Source organism: Halichoerus grypus, chromosome 11, assembly GCF_964656455.1.
Source record: "Halichoerus grypus chromosome 11, mHalGry1.hap1.1, whole genome shotgun sequence".
Taxonomy (NCBI): domain Eukaryota; kingdom Metazoa; phylum Chordata; class Mammalia; order Carnivora; family Phocidae; genus Halichoerus; species Halichoerus grypus.
Window position 1 is genome coordinate 99676014 of NC_135722.1, and position 8418 is coordinate 99684431.

Here is an 8418-nt window from a genome sequence, read left to right on the forward strand (position 1 = left end):
ACAGACGAGGGAATGGAGGCACAGAGAGATTAAATAATCCACCCAAGTCACAGAGCTAGGAAACCATCAGCACCAGGATTTGAAATCGCCTCTGTTAATCCTAAATCGAGAGTAGCAATGATCCCATTATATTCCCCCTCTCCTCCGAAACTTTTAAGGACTTCCCACTGTCTGTCCCATCACAAATCCTAACTCCTTAGCTTCCATGCCTTCCAAAATCTGTGCTAGGCCACCTTCCTACTCTGTCACCCCCTACAAGTGCATTCCAGCCCAAGGGGTTCTTCCTTCCCCAAGCAGCACCATCCAGCCTGGGTACCTGTGCTCTGGGCACTTCTCTCAGCCATTTCTGCCTGCCCAAATCCCTCCCTGCCCACGCCCCACCCCAGCCTAAAGCCACTCTGCCCTTTTTGAACCCCTCCCCCACCTTAGGAAAACAGATTATTATATAACAGCAAAAGCACTGGCCTAGGATATCCTAGGTTAAAATGCTCATTCTCTGTCACTCTAAGAAAGCAAATTCACCTCTCTGAGCACCCATTCTCTTGCCTGTACAAAGAGGATGATGATAATAGTACTTATTTTCAAAAATTGTTGTAATGATTCAAGAAAGTCATTTGGGGAAAGTACCTGACTCCTAATGGACTCTCAGTCAAGGTCACCTTTCTTTCCCTCTGCCTCCTGACTGCATAGCATTTACCACGTGTCCCCACCATTTTGGCTGTTTGGGTCCTCAGGAAACTGGACGTCACGTTAGGGGAGGTATTAACCATCAGTCTCTGAATTCCCCTACACACCATGCCAAGCACTAGACATTGTTCATGCTCCATAAATGTTTTTTGTGTCAATTATTCCAAATGCTTAACCAGTGTCAGGATGTCAGAGAGGGAATTCACTTGCCAAAGAAGGTAGGTCCAGGTGACTTCTGAGTTCCCTTCAACCTTGAGAGTCTAGAGCTCAAGGAACCTCCTCCCTTGAGAGAACTTAATGCCACATGCAGAATTCTTCCGTATCTCGTGCTTACGGTTACCGACGTTGTCAGCTTGAGGTCACACTGACTCTTCAAACCTGCTTCTAGCGCACTCGCACTTTTCTCTTCCAAATGATTTTTTTCCAGGGGTCTGGCATTTCCAGTCCACACCAGGAGTTTCCTGGCAGCCCCCAAACACGGCCGCCACTGGTAGGGAAGTCAAACCAGCAAATAGAAATGTCACTCAATCATTTCTCGGTGCTTTCCTCTCATTGGCCTTCTCCCACTGCATATAATGAGAAATTCTTTTTGCCGAAATATTGTTTGAATTTCAAATACACAATTTCCCCGGGGGGTGACCAGATGAAAAGAGAAATCTGGTTTGCAACATAAGACCTCTATGTGGAAGTTGCATTGAGCGAACACGGAAACGAAATTTGTATTGAGTTCCTTGAAATGACAGAATCACATCAAGGCAACCAGGCTCCCTTCCCACTGTGGTGTGCTTAAATTATTTTAAGTGAACACCAAGGAAGCACTCCTCAAGGGGTGAAGAAAGAAGGAAAGGATTTTAAACTCAGTGGGCAAAATAATAAATCTGCTCACGGTGTATAACCCTCTTCCTGCAACTGCCCCAGCATGTGCCTTCCTAAGCATCTCTCTGTACAAGCATTGACTGTCCACAGCTGGGCTTCCTAATCTGAGGAGGGGGATCTAAGAGGCCCTAGGGTGATGATTCTCAATCCTGGCAACATTAGAACCTCCTAGAGTGTTTTAGGAAAAAATACTAACACCCAGACCGCACCCGGACCAATTAAGCCAGAGTCTTTGTGTTTAAGGCCCAGACGTCAGAGTTTTATCAAAGTTCCTTGATGATTCAAATGTGCAGCCAGGGTGGGATGGATCCATAGATTTGGAGGGCATAAGCCCCCCAAAATGGCATGTAAGTTTTTGTATGCGTGAGAATCTATGTGTTTTGCTGGGCTGAGGGGCCATTACTTTCAGACAATCCCATAAAATATCTGCAACTCCAAACAGGTCTACAACTTGGTGTCTCCGGGTCCTTCCGGCTGGAAACTGATACGCACCTAAGGTGTTGTCACCAATGGGCAAATGACAGTCAGATCTCTGGTTTCTTGAGGAATGACCTTGTTGCTCTAGATCCCAAACGGCAAGCAGCTGTCACCGATGTTGGGGAAGACCCGCTGAAAATCAGAGGGAGGCATTCCTGCAGGAAAAACCTGGGCACTCGGTGCAATTTACCATTCAGGCCGCCCTGCCTGTGACTCAGCTGACAGCTGTGCCCAGCATGGCCTCTGAATCGGGACATCAGAAGCCAAGTCCCTGGAGAAGGACGGGTGCCCGGGAGCTCTCATTTCAGGAGCTCTGTATTCCTGGCTGATCAGTGCACTCCATAAAACCATCCCGAGAACCAGCTTGTTTGTGTGTGTTGGAGGATGAGAGGGAGGCTGATGGGGATAGGTCAATAAAGAGAAGGACCCAAACTCCTGAACAGGACCCAAAAGGCTAACGACACTCCTTGGAGCGTTGGGTACCAACGGCACGTGATTTCAATAAATCCAGACAGGAGTTTAAGGCTTGCCTGCAACTCTGTAAAGGGGGTACAGGGGCGAGTGGGACAAGAGGGAGAGCAGTGTGTCCTCCAGGCACTGGAGGCCATTCTTCTTAGGAGCCTCCCTTGCCACTCCTGCTGCCGCCCCAGGGCCTGGTTGGATCTCAGAGTCTGGGCTCCACCCGGGTACAGCCAGGCCTGCGTGGAGCACTCCCCTTCCCAAAAGGCAAGAGGGCTGGCCTTGGGGCTTCAAGGCCCCAGTCAGCTGCCTAAGTGCTCAGCCCCGCTCATGAAAGGGCCCCCTCTTCCTCTCCTTTCAGCCCTGAGCTCTAATTTATCCTCCCCTTTGATAACCAACTCCAAACACGTTCACACAAAGGCCTGTGCTCTCCCGGCTGAATGAAGCACTTCACTCTTGGGGGGATTTCTATAGAAGGCAAAATCCACCAAACAAGCTATTACACTTAAATCAGACAATGCCCGAGGTGACGGCCAGGAGACCAGCGTTAATGACTCAGCCAGCAGCGGGCTTCTCTATTTGGAAGCTCTACCACAGCATGGGAGAGCAACCCGCTGCCCTTCCCAGCCTCTCAGCCATGTCCCCCTCCTCCTGCTCCCAGACTAGAAAGTTGACCCTCTGTCTGCTGGTTCTCTGAATCCTGAGGGCTGAGTCCCCCTAGGCCCTCGTAGACTGACTCTTGGCTCCCTCTTTGCCTGGGGTGGGGGTGGGGGACCGGAGAAATTAAGTCTGGTCTGCCCCCTTTCTCTCTCCTTTATTCCAAAGATAAGAAAACCAGGGTAACTGGAAAGTCACGCAGTCAGCTGGTGGCAGAGCCAGAATTAGAACCCTTGTCTCTCGGCTCACTCAATTCATACAAAAACTACCGTAAATTAGATGATGCCCAGAAAGCACTTAGCATTGCTGCTGGCACACGGAGCCATTCCCCTGAGCATCAGCTGCTGTTACTTGTTACAATAGTAGTGGTGTCGTTTTCACAAAAGTCATTCAACGACTCAAGAGCGCCTGGCCTGAGCCAGGCAGGCAGTCGTCAGGGAGCCGGGCATTCAACAGTGACCGCGGCCCAGCCCCGCCCCCTTGGAGCTCATGTTCTGATGGAAGATTCAGATGGGTCAACAGGCGATACAAGGTCATAAGTGACAGGCTAGGGGAAGGGAGGCGTGCTTTAGGGGCTCAGAGGAAGAACGCCTGGTAGACACTGTGGGGCTCAGTGAAGAGCAACCGGGGTTTTATGAGAGCCTGAAGGCTGATCTGGAGCTAGCCAGGTGAAGGGAGGTGTGTACTTCTGGGAGGAGGGGACCATTGAATGTGCAAAGGCCAGTGGGGGCTACGAAGGTGAGCAAAGGCAAGATGCACTTAAGGAAATGAAGAAACAGGGCAGTGCAGGTGGGAAGGCAAGTGGCTGTGAGACAGGGCTCAGGTCATATGGAAGGGATCCTGGACTGCATAGAGGAGTCAGGGTACGATGTGATCCCCGGGCGTGGTGGAGATCACAGGATGTGTCGTGGGAAAAGGGTGGAAGGGGAGGAAGGCCGGATGCAGAGAGACCAGCCAGCAGGCCAAGCCCCGGTTCAGCCCTTGTCCCACATTCTGTTGTAACACATTACATGCTGCTAGTCTTCCCCTCTTTTTTTTTTTTAACATATAATGTATTATTTGTTTCAGAGGTACAGATCTGTGATTCAACAGTCTCGCAATGAAGGGGGGGAAATCGGAGGGGGAGATGAACCATGAGAGACGATGGACCCTGAAAAACAAACAGGGTTCTAGAGGGGAGGGGGGTGGGAGGATGGGTTAGCCTGGTGATGGGTTTTGAAGAGGGCACGTTCTACATGGAACACTGGGTGTTATACGCAAATAATGAATCATGGAACACTACATCAAAAACTAATGATGTTATGTATGGTGACTAACATAACATAATAATAATAATAATAAAAAGTTACATGCTGCTAGTCTTGAGTCACCAAATAGGCCCACGCTAAGGGGACGCACGGAAGGACAAACGATCTGAAAGGAGAGCGCTGTGGCCACAGGAGCAGAGAAAGGAAACAATGGCTTTCCTGGGCCACTGGGATCCTTACCCAACAAGCTTGGAGCACCGCACAGTGCCAGCAAGTTCTTCACCGACCAGATGTGTGACCCCGGGCAACCTCCATCTCCCCATCTGTACGATGAGGACATTTACCAAGGAACTGGTAAACTGCCTTGCAGGTCTCCCATTCTGTGGTTCTAGTATTTTGAAATACATATCCATATATTTTTATTCTAAAATGCCTTGCTTTGCATTTTAATGTCCATGAAAACAAAACGATTTGCATTTTATAATAGAGGTAACCCAGCTCATCAAAATCAAGTGTCCTGCACAATGATCACAGACATTTCCTCTTCTGGATTCTCATCATCGAGCCCAAGAAAGGCCCAGCTTTGACACTGGCCAGGAAGAGCTGGTTGGGAGCTGTGCTCCTGGGTTGTCTGGCCTCGCCTTGCTGCCTGAGCACAGACCCATGGTCTTCAGCAAACCCTCTTCCCCGGGCCCTTTGGCCTCAGGAGTGAGGTTCTGCAGAGAGCCACACCACTCTTTCTTTGTCTAATAGCTCTGGCAACTGCTAAGGTGGAGGACAAAGCTGCAAGGATTTTGGGCAAGTGAACAACAACAACAACAACAACAACAACAACAACAACAAAAAACCCACAAATTCAGACTGGGGTAGGAGAAAAAAAGGCCACCTCAGAGCTGGATTTTGGCTGGGAAGTGTTCTCCATCCTCTAGCTTGAGGACACAAAGAGCATAGCATCCAGAGGTGCTCAGCTGCATGGAACAATTGAAAAATTGCCTTGTTGGACTACAATGTGCCAATTTTTCAAATCTAGAGCCATTTTCACTATTATGGTCTGCGCAGCCTAAGCCAGGAGAATTTTCTTCTGGGAGGGAAAATTGATTCCGAGGTTACCATTAACCCCCATTAGCACAGCACGCCCCATTCCAAAACTATTCTTGGGACTCAAGGGGGCCTGAGGAAGCTATAGAAGCCCATGGCGAGGTTGGTGCCCAGCATCACAGGTGCTAACAGCTAAAGTCCATTAGCCCCATGTCTCAGAAGGGCAAGAGAGTAAGAGGGAGAGAGGCGGGGAAAGAGGAGCATAAAAGGATCTGGGCATGTGTTTTTCCCTGGAATTTCTAGGGTTTGGAAGTTTGCCTGCACACCTCATTTCGTTTGGGTGGATTGGGAACTTGCATGAGCTGAATAGCAGGATCTAAGGCTAACAGCAGCAGAGACCCTCTTGATTTTGACCCCGCAGCCTCCACCTGCCACCGCCCTTTCTGAGAGGGGCCAGAGTCTGCATGGGGAGTGTTCTCCAAGGAGCCGGCTTGGGGGTGCCCATCCCATCCCTGTTCCTTGTGCCCAGCTGCTCAGGGCACAGGTCTTTGCAGACACACTGCTCTAAGATAAGACAGTTGGCTCTGTCCGCCCGAGGTGCCCTATGTGGAAAATCATTCCAAGTCAGTCAAGGGCCAGCAGCCTGGATCACGGGGTGTGCTGTGACATCGGTCTTCCCAAACGTCGAGCGAAAACCTACCAGCCCAGCAGAGAAGGCAGCAGTGCAGAGATTGCGGCAAAGCAAGGAGCGAAAGACAACTGTGGGGACAAAGGGGAGCAACAGGCCACCAAGGAGAGCAGCACAACCACTGATCTCTCCCGCATCATTTTTTTACACGCTGATGACACAGCGGTTGACATTGGTCCTGGATCCCACAAGCCCAAGTCTGAATTCTGGCTTGCTGCTTGACCTCGGATGAGTTACTTGTGCTTTCTGAGTCTCTGTTTCTTCTCCTATAGCCTGGAAGTAAAAATAACCACCTGGCCAAGTTGTCAATTTTGAATGAGATAAATACAGGAAAGGAACGATTCTATAACAGTTGCTCCACAAAAATATATGTGCATATATATGTATGTATACACAGCAAATATATATATATACACATATACATAAGTGTGCATGCATATGAAGAACTAAGGAAGCCCACCATCCATTTGAAGCTGCATCTGCTGTTCATAGAATGGCACAGTTTCCTTCTTCCAGTAAGAGTTTGCTTCAGAGTCTGTTTATCGTGACTACATTGCTTACCAGCTCTGAACTTCAAAAGTTCCTTTCTCCCGCCATCCCTGCCCCTCCTCCAGGACCACCATGAAGCCATCTCTCCTCCCCCATCCCTCTCTACAGATGCCACCCACTCACATGGCTGTCCTCTCCTCCCTGGAGTGACCAGTCAATGGAAGAGCACTGCAAAGGAGGGCCTGCTAGGTGTTGGGGGTACTGGAGAGAGGAGAGCCCTCATTACAGCATGTCATTCCTTCATTCCACAAACATTGGGAGTATCTACCACGTGTTAGGCTCTGTGCTAGGCACTGGGGGTACAAGATGAGCAAGATCCAGTCCAGTCCGGGCCGTCTAGGGGAACCAGAGAAGATGAGCACCAGACCCATAGACAGCTCATTACAACCATAGCATGGTGAGTGCAGAGCAGGTGCACAGGGAGGAGGCCGGACAGAGGGGCATCATACACAAGGAGGCCCAAGGAGGGTGCCCCCAGGGGTGGGCACGAGCACAGCAGGTTCTTGTGTTGCCTGCAGACCCTGGGAAGTTGACCTCTCTTAGTCATCTGGTGATTTGTGCAGGAGGGGAGGGGACTTCACCGGGCTAAGTGCTGACGGGACGTCCCTGTCAACACAATGTTCCGCCTGGCCGGGCCTTCATATATAAAGATATTTAATGAATTAGTTAATTAATGAGAGGAGTTTGATTGATAGATCATATGGCGCTCGCAGCAGGGTGAGACTGACCCTCGATATCGCCGCCTGGGCTGCAATCCGGCCCCCTCATTGGTCGGGAGAGCGCAGTCGCTCCGGCAATTTGCATGCATTTAATGTAGCTCTTTAATAGGATGTAATGTTAGTGAAAGCCAAAAGCGCAGCAGCTGTAACTTAAAAGACAGCCCCATTACTGCAAGCCTTATAATTAGGGTAAGAGGGAGACTCGGTCTGCCATATGTTAAACTCTTTTGAGGTTAATAGCTCTGTAAGATTTTTGCAATTTAAAAAAATTACACTTGAAGGATGATGACAAGGCTCATCAATGAGGCGCCTCTCCACCGGAGGGAAGGGACAGGAGGATCCCGCGTCCCGCAAAGGCCTCTTCCTCGGGGCCGTGGCGAGGTGGCCCCTCTCCTGCCACAAGTCGCTCCTGTCCCCACCAGCTTCTTCCACCGGGGCCCCAGGAGCGCAAAGCTGCTCAGCTGCGCGGAGCCCGAGCTCGCCCCACCTGGCCCGGCGCAGAGCCCGCAGCGCCCCGCAGCGCCCGGCTTTGCCGGCTGAGCGTGGGCCTGGGACGTAGGGCGCCTGGCTCGCGGTGCGCACCCAGGGCCGGGGAGGCGGGCGGCGAGCGCTTACCTTGCACGGTCCCGGGCAACTCCGGGCAGTTAGGGGCCCCGCAGGTCACCTGGCGCTGACTGCGCAGCCGGCCGAATCAGGGAACATGCAGCGGGCACTGCCCGGGGGAGGAGAGAAGATCGCCGGGAATTTGCTTGGTAATTACCTGGCAAAAGACCTTAGGGGTGTCTGCCTCCCCTGTGGCCCAGCCCACGAGGCGGGAGGAGGGCTGGGGGGCGAGGGGGCCGGTGGGCCCTGGAGCGCTGCCCGCTGCACCCCTCCCGCTCACCGAGTCCGGAGGGAGCTCAGCTGCACCCTCCCAGCCTCTGGAGTCTCTCCCCAAGTGTCCCTTCCCAGGCGCCCGGGGTCATCCCGTGGGGGACAGGCATGGGGAGTCGCTGTAGAGACAAGACATTGTCTCTGGGCA

At 51.5% G+C, this 8418-nt stretch overlaps 1 long non-coding RNA gene across 1 annotated transcript in view; it reads right to left on the reverse strand.

Annotated features, from left to right (window-relative positions):
• The window catches only part of LOC118540593 (uncharacterized), a 48372-nt gene extending 40286 nt beyond the window's left edge, over positions 1–8086 (reverse strand). The window contains exon 1 of the long non-coding RNA XR_004919722.2: positions 8013–8086. This is a non-coding gene — a long non-coding RNA (uncharacterized LOC118540593). The remainder of the gene's footprint in view (positions 1–8012) is intronic.
• Positions 8087–8418: the final 332 nt, after the last annotated feature.